The sequence below is a fragment of the Rhagoletis pomonella genome, unplaced genomic scaffold (genome assembly GCF_013731165.1).
Source record: "Rhagoletis pomonella isolate Grant_MI unplaced genomic scaffold, Rhpom_1.0 Rhpom_scaffold_00002, whole genome shotgun sequence".
Lineage (NCBI taxonomy): Eukaryota > Metazoa > Arthropoda > Insecta > Diptera > Tephritidae > Rhagoletis > Rhagoletis pomonella.
In genome coordinates, this window is record NW_023458556.1 from 83,384,619 (window position 1) to 83,397,021 (window position 12,403).

Below are 12,403 nucleotides of genomic sequence, written 5' to 3' on the forward strand. Positions count from 1 at the left end.
AATGAAATCGAAATAAATGAAAATTCTACTGGCCGTGGGACTCGAACCCACGACCTCGCGGCTCGTTTATCCGCATTACTGCCATCTTTAAGGGTAAAATTATTATGCGGATATGTGTGCCAGATTATATGCAAAAGCTTTGCCGTCTGTCACAGCTTTAATGCAGATAGAGAATATATTTGTTTGTGCAATTATTTTCACTATTATTTAGCTGCATATTTCGGGATGGCCAAGTACACAAATTCACAAAGGTGTTGTTTATTTGTTCAAATAACTTTTCGGCAGAAAATTTTCAGCCTCGGAACGGATGTGCCTAATCTTAGCGAAACGCGGCACGAGCAACAGTAGATCGAGTAGTGTATCTGTCTATAACTGCCCTCCCTAAATTGGCGCGTCAAGCGCCAAACAACTGTCAAAAATCCACATGCCCGTACAATTTGTATGGATCATCCCACAATAACGCGGCGCTAGCGTCGAGCAAATGGAATTTTCATTTTTGACAGGGCGTTACGTGTTGAAGTTGGACGCAGAAGACGGAAAGAAAGAGAAAAGAAAAAAAAGTGAAAGAGGAAACGAGAATAAAAACAAGAGGAAATGAGAAAACATCAAAAATTACGCCTCGTTGATTTGGGGATAGCGCGCGCTGACACTCGTTGGCAATGGAAAACGCTTAGCGCTCCAATTTAGGGACGCCAGTAAACTATAACAAGGAGATCCAAGAATTAGGACTTTTTTTACCTCCCTCTTCATGACTACGTACATCATGCGTTATCAGAAATAAGTTTATTCTTCCATGGTGCTTTCATTGACCGTAAGCTACTTATTAACCATACCTTTGTCATATTTCCCCTAAATAGAATCCAAATCAAAGCAACATCCTAATGTCTAAATTTCTTAAAGGACCAGATATAATAATATTTCATGCAACATTGCAGATAATGCCAATTTTTTGGGGTAAGAAAATTTAAGATATTTTAAATCAATTCACGCTTATTAACAGCTCTGCTAATACGATAAAATAACTAAATTTACGTTGCGGGTTATTATTTTTTAATGCATAAAAAGTTCCTTTAAAAAATATTAAAATTTCCAAAACAATAATTTGTTGAGGTGGCAGTGCTACTTGAGCAATTTACGAAAAGTATGAATGTCATAAACATACGTTTATGTCAAAAAATTTCAAAGTTAAACCATGGTGGAATAATAACAAGGTGTTGTCAGTAGCGACGTGTTTGTTGTGATTTTGACAAGATCGGCATGCTTACTTTCAATGCTGCCCATCTTAATTTTTATACTACTATTCGGTGGGAAATAGTATCTAAAATACTCCATTTTAGTAATTCGTTTTATCGCGATTTTTAAAGAACTTGGTGTTTTCAGAACAATATTAATATTTAAAATTGCTGGATTTGTACAATTGTTGTCGGTAAAAAAAAAAAAATAAAAGATATCGTGGTTATCAATGGAAAAAACATACACAAAAATCGTATGGAAAGGCGATTTTTTATATTAAATAACTTTTTCTGCATTGCCATAATATTGAGCCAAATGAACTACTGATACACTAGAATAGAGCGGCTGCTTGGTTTAATTAGGAATTCGGTTATATTATCTATATTTATGTGTTTTAATCTATTTAGAAAATCATTTACAGTCTTATAGGAAATTGCCTTATTTTACGGCTTTTACTTTTTTAAAGTTACAATATATGTCCAAGCTGTATGGAGCTCCCTGTAATTATACATTTTTCTACATTTAATTTGAAATAGTATGCACCAACGGATTAAAAGTAGTAAATAATTCGTACCTTTTCAAGTACTTTAAAATGCGCGACCGGAATAGACCTGCGAAAAAGTGAGGTTAAGTTACTGACAACACCTTGTTATTATTACACCATGAGTTAAACTACCTTCGTTTCTTGTATCATGGACAAATATATGAATTGTTTACATTTAAATTTTCAAATAAGCGTGCGTCATATAATGATTTCACTTTGTTTATTAATGTAAGAATGAGTACGATGATTCCTGATGGGAAATAACTAGTTAACGCCTTGACCTCTTTTTTGGCGGGCAGACCTGCATACAATTTTGATATTTTTCAATCATTTTTAGTTTTAAATATTTTTGAGAATACAAATTTATCGAACGTTTACATGTCATTAAAGCTTTTGGCTCTTTCCGCTTGGCTGAAGCAGAAAGCTTTCTAATACAATTCAGCACTGAACTGGTTTTCAAGCGAGTTTAATAATTTAACTGGTTCAATTTTCCAACAACAATTGCATGCAATTTAACTTGTTTATGAACATAATTTGTTCATAATGTAATAAACAAAAAAAAATCAATATATGACGTTCGCTTATTTGTTGTCTACATTAACCTTCTATTGGCATTTGTTCATGTATGGCACGATAAACTACATAATCTAAAAGTGTACAATGCACGTACGAGTGCATTATTATTTAGCGAGTTAAAATACCAGCCATCATCGATTCGCCAACAGTTAGCGAGTGGCGAAACGAACGAACTCAATGAGGTAAAACAAACTCGCTATCGTCCATCTTTGCTAGCTAACTTTGTTGTTGCTTTCACATGCAAAATTTTTCGTTAAGCGACCGGAACTAATATACAGTTCAATGCGAGCGTGAGCGTGAGCTTTTTATTTTGAGCAATATCTTCGTTATTACTTAACTTTTTGCAATAGTTGTTACATCAAAATATAGAGAATTAAAATATCTTTCAGAAGTATAGAATAAAAACTAATTTAAAATGCATAATATGCCTTTTTTTCAAGCTCACACTCAACTGTGTGCGTACGCAAAGCATTCGCATGTGAACGACAAGTCTTGACCGATGTGTGTGAGCGTCCATAAGAATACAAATGGAATTATTTGCCTTTGCGAAAGTTCACGCTCACGCTCGCATTGAACTGTATATCAAGCTTTAAGCTGATGCCACATAAAACTTTTGCTTCGCTTTGCGTGACAGATTCGCTTTGACAGATAAGATAAAATGTATGAGAAGGCAAGAAACATGTCACTTCGAACTTTTTAGCTTCAGCGCCAAGCGTAAAGATGGGCAACTCTCATCTTTTCGCGCGCTTTGACAATCTGCTGATTGCAATTATTCTTTCTTTTACCAATTCTGCCGCCAACGCCTTTTGCAGAAAAAATCAAGGTACATATAAAAATTAACTACAATTGGTATTTAAAACATCGATTTTAACCTTTCAGTAAGTAAAGAATGGTGGAAAGGCTAATTGAAGCCATAAAAATGCAGCCATGCCTCTACGACAAAAGCTCGCAAATATGTATTTGAGGGAGCGAGCATGGCAGACAGTTGCGGCTTCCACCGGAGCATGATTCAATAATACAAGGTTCGATAAACTGACAGTTGTCTCTCTCGCACCGCTCCCTAAGCAGTGGCACCGTGTTGCTTCTTTGCAAATTTACATGGAAACAGTGTAGCTTTGGTATGAAATAAAAGTATAAGCTTTTGTGCAATATGTTTATTTGTATATGCATATGAAGCATATTTAACTGATGAAAACATAAGCATTGGATGTTTACATCAATCTCATAGTAGTCTTATTTTAATTTTGAGTAATTTTGCAGTTTTTATACGGCTAAATATCATATAAATTACGTAATACACGTGGATATATCAACATTACGTTCAACATTTCGTTTAAAATGCCAGATTTCCTGCAAATACATTAGAATTTACGAAAGGAATTTCACTACTAATTGCCTACTTTGCGTACTTTTCTACTACCATTTTCGCAACAAGGGATTGCATTCTTGCCCTTTCTCTGTCCTTCGTAAATGCAACCTTTTGTAAGGGAGTGTCAAACCGCAGCTGTCAATAATTATCTAACCTTGTATTATTGAATCATGCACCGGAGTTTCAGGTAAGTGGTTTCTATGTTCATGTATTGTACAATTCCACGATCCAGAAAATAAAGGTCGCGCCATTCGCGGACCGCTAACCCTCTCTTCGTCGATTTGACAGCATCCACCTAATCGCTGACGTCATAAAATACTTTTGTTTACATTCCCTGTTGCCAACTTCATGCTTTTCGCAGCAAATTTAGTGGGTATTCAAAACGCGAAAATTTTTGAGTTTGGTGCTTGGCGCGTTTTTGGTGCTTTTGTTTTAATTTGAAGATACCAAATTAGAAAATCTTAAAAAAATGGAAGCAAAATTTATAGCAATCGTAAGTGTGCTAAGCAATTTTACAAAAATTTAAACAAAATCATGGCACAGTGACAATCATAAACGACAAGGCGTGAAAGCAAAAAATCGATATGCGCAGAGAGAGGCAATTTTTATTTCGCGCATTGCGCGACCTTCTATGTATACACGATCCAGAAAATAAAGGTCGCGCCATTCGCGGACCGCTAACCCTCTCTTCGTCGATTTGACAGCATCCACCCAATCGCTGACGTCATAATATACTTTTGTTTACATTCACTGCTGCCAACTTGATGCTTTTCGCACCAAATTTAGTGGGTATTCAAAACGCGAAAATTTTTGAGTTTTGTGCTTGGTGCGTTTCAATTTAGAAAATCTTAAAAAAATGGAAGCAAAATTTATAGCAATCGTAAGTGTGCTAAGCAATTTTACAAAAATTTTAACAAAATCATGGCACAGTGACAATCATAAGCGACAACAAAATATGTGGCAGCACCTTCAATCATGCCAGAAGAAATCAACCGTCGTGCAAGAAACATTGATTTTTATTAATTTTAATCGGCATCCTTACAATAAAATTATGTATGCATATAAAGTCTATAAAATACACCAATAAAGATTTCGTCTAGCCCTCTCATTCTGGTATTTATTGACGTCAAGGCCAGTTGCTCTCAGCTCGATTGGCGCAATCTTGTATTCTATCATTCTTGGTACAATTCACTATCTGGGAATGAGTACTAGACTTTCTTTTTTCAATAGAGGAACATTGTAAGAGCAGATGGAAGTCACTACGGGACAGGTTCGTGAGAGAGATAGCCAACAGCAAACCAAAGTCAGGAGCCGCTGCCGATGACAAACCAGAGTGGTGTTATATGGATTCAATGCGGTTTTTAACGAAGCACGTTACTCCCAGAAAGTAAGATACACGTAAATAAATATCTTGTATGTGCTATATGAATTTTTTCCTTTCAAATTTTCAATGGGATTACAATCAACCATCCTGCAGCGATTTCACACAACCATCTTGCAGCAATTTTACACAACTACAGTGCGAAAGTGAATATATTTTGGAGGAGCACATGGAAGCGCCTCTAAAAATTTGTATGAATGCCAGAGCAGTCCAGACCAAGGCATATTCAACAAGGTAGAAGTGACCATTCAGTCGAGCTCTCTCATAGCCGACTGTAATGTCAAAAAATGTAAACAAAGAAATTAACCCTTTGTTATGCATTTACCATATTTGATAAAACTCAACGGCCCGTAGCTATAGTCAAAATAAAGTCGACTATTAAAGTTAAGAGCAGCTTTTTGACAAAACTTTCAATGGGATATCTGTCAAAAAAAGCGGTTTTAACTTTAGAGTCGACTTTATTTTGACTATAACTGCGGGCTAATATCTTTGAAATGAAAGTTTTTGTAAATATGAAATATTTTAAAATCTCATTAGAATCAGCTTCATTTTAGGTATTGCATTTTCGTTTTAATGTAAATGTTGAAATGCATACTTACACTAAATTACACACTAAGTGAAACACACTCATTTATAAACCCATTTTGTCAATTTTCTTGCTTTTACTAGCCCAATGTTTTTAAGCATTTATTTTTTTTATTCAAATACTTAATTTTAAAGTATATTAGACATTTAAAAAAGCTTTGATTATTCTAAATTTACATCAGAACTTAACTTCAATAATTCAGCTATTAAATTTTTGCAATTCGAAATTTCCTCTCCATTAAATTTATTAAAATCTAATTTCAGTTTCCTTATGTCAACAAGGAATTCCGGTTTAGGTTTTATTAGACCACCATTTGAAATTTGGTCTAACCATGTATATGAGTGGAAGATTTGCTCTTCATATTCGGTATAATAATTCCTGCACCTGGGAACAAACGCGTCCGCTTAGAAATACCCGGCTGCGATGGGCAACAAATAAAGTCACTGGCACTAAAATGAAGAGTCTCCTAATAGGGCTGGGACTATCCGCACATTCGAATATCCGGATATCCATGCGGATTATCCGTTGACACGAATAAAATCCGGATAGTATGGATATCCGGTTAATATTCGCTTGTGCAAGTATTCGGATATCCGGATTTACGAAGATCTGGTTAATATTCGTATTTTCAGATATCCAAAAAAATCAACAAACTGATTAATAATATTCGTGAATTCAATTATGCACACGATAGAGTGAATTAGCTCTTGACGGACTTGGACAACAATATAAACAAATGGCACTATTTTTGTTATCAATTTTAGAAGTGCTACAATTTGTAAAAAAATTCACCGCTACCAAAAGTATCGTAATAGCTTTATTATTCCGTCCATGATGTTTGCCATGAAAAAACCCTCGCGGTCAATTTTATTTTATTTTTCATTTTTACGAAACGATACTTTAATTTCCCAATACCAGGCGCTCATGCATATGAAGTAGCAAGTTTTCTATACGCATATATTTGTTTGTTGAACTTTTTAATTCGTTTGTAGAAGCCTTTGAAATTACAAAGTAGAATTTTGGAAATTTTAAAATTTATACAAACAATTTTGTGCGTAGAAATAGAAAACTTGTTACTACACATTTATGGGCGCCAGGTATTGGGAAATGAAAGTATCGTTTTGATAACGTAAAATCTGGATATTCGGATAGCCGAATATTATCTTAGCTTCCAGAGTAACCGGGTTTTTCATTTAGGTATCCGGATATTCGAATATTCGGTTTATCTGGATAGTAGAAAAATCCGGATGAAGTTCCCAGCCCTATCTCCTAATGAAGCATTGATACTTCGGAATTTTAAAATAACGCACAAGTTTGTTGTCCTGGCTCTTGTCAAACACAACATACCGCCCGTAATTCCTTTTCATTTTATTATGTATTCAAAATCAGTCGCACAGCTCACAATTGAAATTTTGTATTAAAAAAATTAAAATTTTGAATAGTATAGGGTTAAGAGTTGACATTTTAGTCGCAGTTCAAAATAGAGAAATGTCGAAATTACTTCTACCTTGTTATGCCTTGGTCCAGACACTCCAGCAAGTAAAAAAAACATTAAACGTAAGCGAATTGAGGAGGAGTCGCATGAGCGATTTGATCGCCTCTGTGGCTGCATAGAGAAGGTGATGTCCAAAAAGGTAGGCGCTTCCAAAAATAGTGCATTTTAACAAATGCTTGATGAATGCCTTCAAAAAAAGCCTGAAGAAGTTCAAGAAAGGCTAAAAATTTAACTACTAACGTATGCATTTAATGCCAACTAAAACTTAGATTTTCAATTGCGTTTTATATCTATATTTTTCCCCGTACAAATCGAAGTATTATATCACAATTGGGAAAGTTATTCTCAATTAATTATAATATTATTTCTTATAAAAGTGTTATTCATTATACATATAATGAGTACATATGATATCCCGAAAACTGTTTAGAAACAGTACTCAGATTTTTATATTTTCAAGTTTAGCCGTCATTTTGAAAATAATAATTTTTTTTCCAAAATGTTGTTAATTAAATTAATAATAAATTAGAGCAAAAAAAAATTTTACACAAAAAAATTATTATTTTCAAAGCAACGGATAAACTTGAAAATATAAAAATCTGAGTACTGTTTCTAAACAGTTTTCGGGATATCATATACACTCATGGACAAAAGAATAGATTTATATAACAAAGACAATACACATATATCCAAATTCCAAGACTTGTAATTTTTGTACAAAGTTTGGAATTTGGATATATTTATTATATAATGAACTACACTTTTATAATATGGACACGACATTTTGACCAGTTTTGACTATTTTTCTTTTGATTGCTTAATGTTTAGATATATATATTCAACAATTTTTATTGAGCTCGAGGCCGTTTTTAATGAAAAACTTATTGTGGAAAAGCAACAAATATGTAAATCTATTCAGTCTATGACAACAATCTTATATACTAGATTCCGACAAACAATGGAAATCATAAAGTAAAAATACTACGAGTCTTAGGTACATATTCAGAGTTTTTTGTGAATTCTGTACAAAGTTGTTTGAAATGTTGATTTATATGCTCTTTTTATGAAACTGTGTTATGGACTTGTCCATAAAAAATAAAGTAGCTTTATAAAAGGTTTATAAACTGGAAATTGTATGAAAACGTAATTTTATAAAGCTCTTTAAACCTACTTTTTTTTTATGAATAAGGCCATTAGACTTTAAAACATTGAATGAACAAAAGAAAAATATTCAATGCTTGTAAACTTTTTTTCTGTTATTTTCTCCACCACTGCATATATATGTATATATACAGTTATGTGAAAAATAATATGGGCACGACATTTTGACCAGTTTTGACTATTTTTTTTTTGTTTGTTTAATGTTTATATATATATATATTTTCTTTTATACAGCTCATTTTCTAACAAAAACCATACAAGTCCAATATCAATTTTTCTACTAAGTTTAAAATTTTGGCTTGTATGATTTTTGTTAGAAAATGAGCTGTATAAAGAAATATATATATATATATATATAAACATTAAACAAACAAAAAAAAAATAGTCAAAACTGGTCGAAATGTCGTGTCCATATTATTTTTCACATAACTGTATATATACATATATATGCAGTGATGGAGAAAATAATAGAAAAAAGTTTTCAAGCATTGAATATTTTTCTTTTGTTCTCTTCGAAGCAGTAATTCATTGAGTTCTCGAATGATAGTTTTATGTTTAGTCATTAATATGAGTAATTCAAGATGCTATCTTAATTAATGTGAAATAAAAATGGAAATTTTTTAAAAAGAAGTTCCTTATAGTTTACTCTAAATTCCAATCTGCAGAAAGCACAGAGGTTGTTATGTCAAAAGTCCACAGATATGTATGTACATACATGAGTAGTTGGTACCTAGCAGGAAATGAAATTTGTTTATGTAAAAGTAGTTTACAAAGTACTTTGCTTTCAAATGAAATAATAGACATTTCTTGTAACGAACTGATTTATGTAACATGGTGATATCCTGCGTATATTTTATATTTATGAAACTTCGTAAAAATTGTGGTTCCTTAGTTACGAATGCCTTAATACAGTGGTTTTTAATAAACTCTGAAACTAGGTTATTGATGTACTAGTTCTTAAATTCTATTAGGCCCTACCTAGTAACCTACCGACATTTGTATAACGTTAAATTTCGAAAGAAAGCTAGATATGGGTTTTCTATATTAACGCAACGATATACACTGGCGATAAAAATTGTGTGCATGGTGACTTTTGTTTTTGTCTGTGATGTTTTTAAAGTGAACATTTTTTTGTACTATTTTTATTTAATATGGTTTATGCTTTAACCAAACCCATAGCACTATTTCAAAGTTTATGCAAACTTTGAAAAACGTAATATATTTTCGTTAAAACTTTAAACTTTTCAATCTATATTTAAAAAAAATGTGTGGGCATGCAGTCATGGGCCCATGAAATATTAGTAAAATAAGTCCAAATTTTAAGCGGTTTAAAATCGGGATGATTTGTAATAATTTTTTCTGCCTGATGGCTTTTCCATTTTTTTAATGTAACAAGCACAATTTATTGAAACTGGAGTTGTTTTTTTGATGTAGTCTTTCAATTGATCTCTCAACGCAAATGCTCCTCTTGTTGTATTATTGGAAGCCATGCGACCATGGCTTCGCAACGGCGTTGGGACTTCTTTTCTCCACAGCCCATTAATAATTTCTTCACCTTGGAATTGATCCACATAATCAGCGGGACAGTAATTTCCATCGTGGAATTTTACAAAATTATGTAGCAACACTGCCGCTTTTACAATTTTTTCTGCTGTTTGTGGGTGCATAAATAATGGTGCAAGCAAGACCCTCCAACGAGCGCATAAAATTCCTAAAGCGTTTTCTATAGTTCTTCGCGCTCGGGATAATCGCTTATTAAAAACTCCACGATCAATTGGCAAACGTATTCCCATATGCCAAAAAAAAAAAATCAAACATTTACATATGTATATTAAAGTTGTTATTTACAAACCCGGATATGGCCGCATAATACAATTTTTGAGAGGAAACGCAGCGTCACCAACCATAAAACGAGGGAATTTTATGAGTGTCCCTGGAAGGTAATCGTCATCAGGTAAATCTAGATTACCACTCAACAGCCGTTGCCCAAAGTCAGAGTTCCATAATATTCTACCGTCACTTAGGGAACCATATGCCCCGATATCGACGGTCGTGAAGGTGTAGTTGGCATCACAACTCGCCAAGAGTACGATGGAGTAATTTCCTTTATAATTATAGCACAGAGAGCCGGAATGGGGGGGGGCATGAAATCGTTATGTGCTTTCCGTCTACCGCGCCGACACAATTTGGAAAGTTCCGCATAGTATTAAAGTCAAGAATGATAGAATGCAAGATTGCGCCGATCAGAGAGGATTTTTGAGAATAACTTTTGTGTGGCGTCACACTGGTGCAATTGCGAGAGAGAAATGCCAAAACGTGAGCAAGAATGGAAGAAGAAGAAAAATAGTTGCAGGGAAAACGTAAACAAGTTGCACCAGTGTGACGCCATGCAAACAACGATTCTGTCAAATTCGTTAATAGAGGAATAGCGGTCCGAGATCGGCGCAACCTTTGTATTCTCTTAATCGTGTATTAAAGTCAGCAGCAATGCGTTTCCACTCATGTTTTTTCGGGACCCAATTCCTGCCAAATTGCATCACATACCTCACTTATTATAGCTGCTACTGTGGAGCGTCCCATCTTAAATGCCGTGGCAAGTGTTTGTTTACTGTCGCCGTGTGCTAGGTATCTGTATATAAATGAAATGTTAAAGCATACGTATGAATGTATATTTATGGTTAAGATATCTACATACCAGACAACAGCATGAGTTTACTCACTTCCATCTAAACAGTATGAACTCATTGCTGTGAACTCTATAAGGTAAGTGAGAAACGCCGTACAAACATAGTTAGTTTTGAAATCAATGTTTAGCTGCAGTGTACTCATTTGAGTTCAAATATGGCATTGATATACTCTTTCCAAATCAAGTCAAGCGAGTGAAAAATGCTGTTATGAAAAGCAAGTCGAGCAATCGAATGACACTCATTGATTTCAAACAGTTAGTAGAGAATACGACAATTTTGAAAAAAATGGATATTGATGAAGTATTGTTTTTAAATATATTAGTTTTACTAAATTATTTAGTTATGCACCTGACGTACATTTATATAATTAGTCTACAAAAGAAATGCAATGTTACCTCAGAAGACATCGGCTTTATAAGGGACTTGAAAAATAAGTTGCTTTATTATTTAAAAACAGTTGCTGTTGAAAACTAACAGATTTGCACAAAATTGTGCTTTTTTATACCCGCCAGCAAGAGAACTCAAGAACTTTACCGAATCTGAGCAAAGGTACACAAAAGAGAAATGTTTACAAATTATGAGAACGTTAACTGAGAATTCTGACAATACAACGGAACCACAAATTGCGGATACACCTTTGTTACCTTCAGACAACTTTGAGCTGTTTTCAGGTCTTCTTAAACAACCTACCTTTGTGAGCAGAACTGATAAAGCTATTGCAGAGCTGTGGCGATATGAAAATATTGAGGTATATTTTCATACGGACTTCGATATAATTAATTGGTGGGAGGTACAAAAATGCGAAATGGCGCTGCTGCATAAACTCAGTCGTAGAGTAATAGCCACTCCTTCAACTAGCGCATCATCAAACAAATGCCGCGAGTGTTGCCAAAGTGTTCATTCTGGCATACCATTTGCGTCTTGCGCTTTGCTCATGATTCAATAATAAAGGCTGCATTTCTTTATTAATTCTGAACGTTTGGAATAAACTTTTTTGTTTATTTATTCTTTAGAACGTTCCTGATGATATGTTGACGTATATTTCAAACGCATTCTGTTTATTCCGGCTGTGAAATTGGATTATCCGGAATGTATAAAGAAACGCAGCCAAAAGGTTTGCTCAAAAAACAGTTTTCTCGCTCCCTCTTGACAAAATCGGCTCCCTTAGCAAGGCACTGTGTGTGGGTTCGTTTGTGTGTGCAAAGCTTTTGTAAGGGAGCTAAGGGAGTATCAAAACTCTAATGTCACTAATGAGTAAACCTTTAATTATTGAATCATGCGCTTTGCTGGCAAAGTTATAAATGTCACGCAAAGCCACAAAGTTTTATGTGGCATCAGCTTTAAACATAGCAAGCAGCACTTGCTAGGTCA

The 12,403-nt window shown here is 34.1% G+C and overlaps 1 pseudogene; it reads right to left on the minus strand.

The window, feature by feature from the left end:
- Positions 1–2,374: 2,374 nt before the first annotated feature.
- Positions 2,375–10,925, minus strand: LOC118755318 (annotated as a pseudogene).
- Between the last annotated feature and the right edge of the window lie 1,478 nt (positions 10,926–12,403).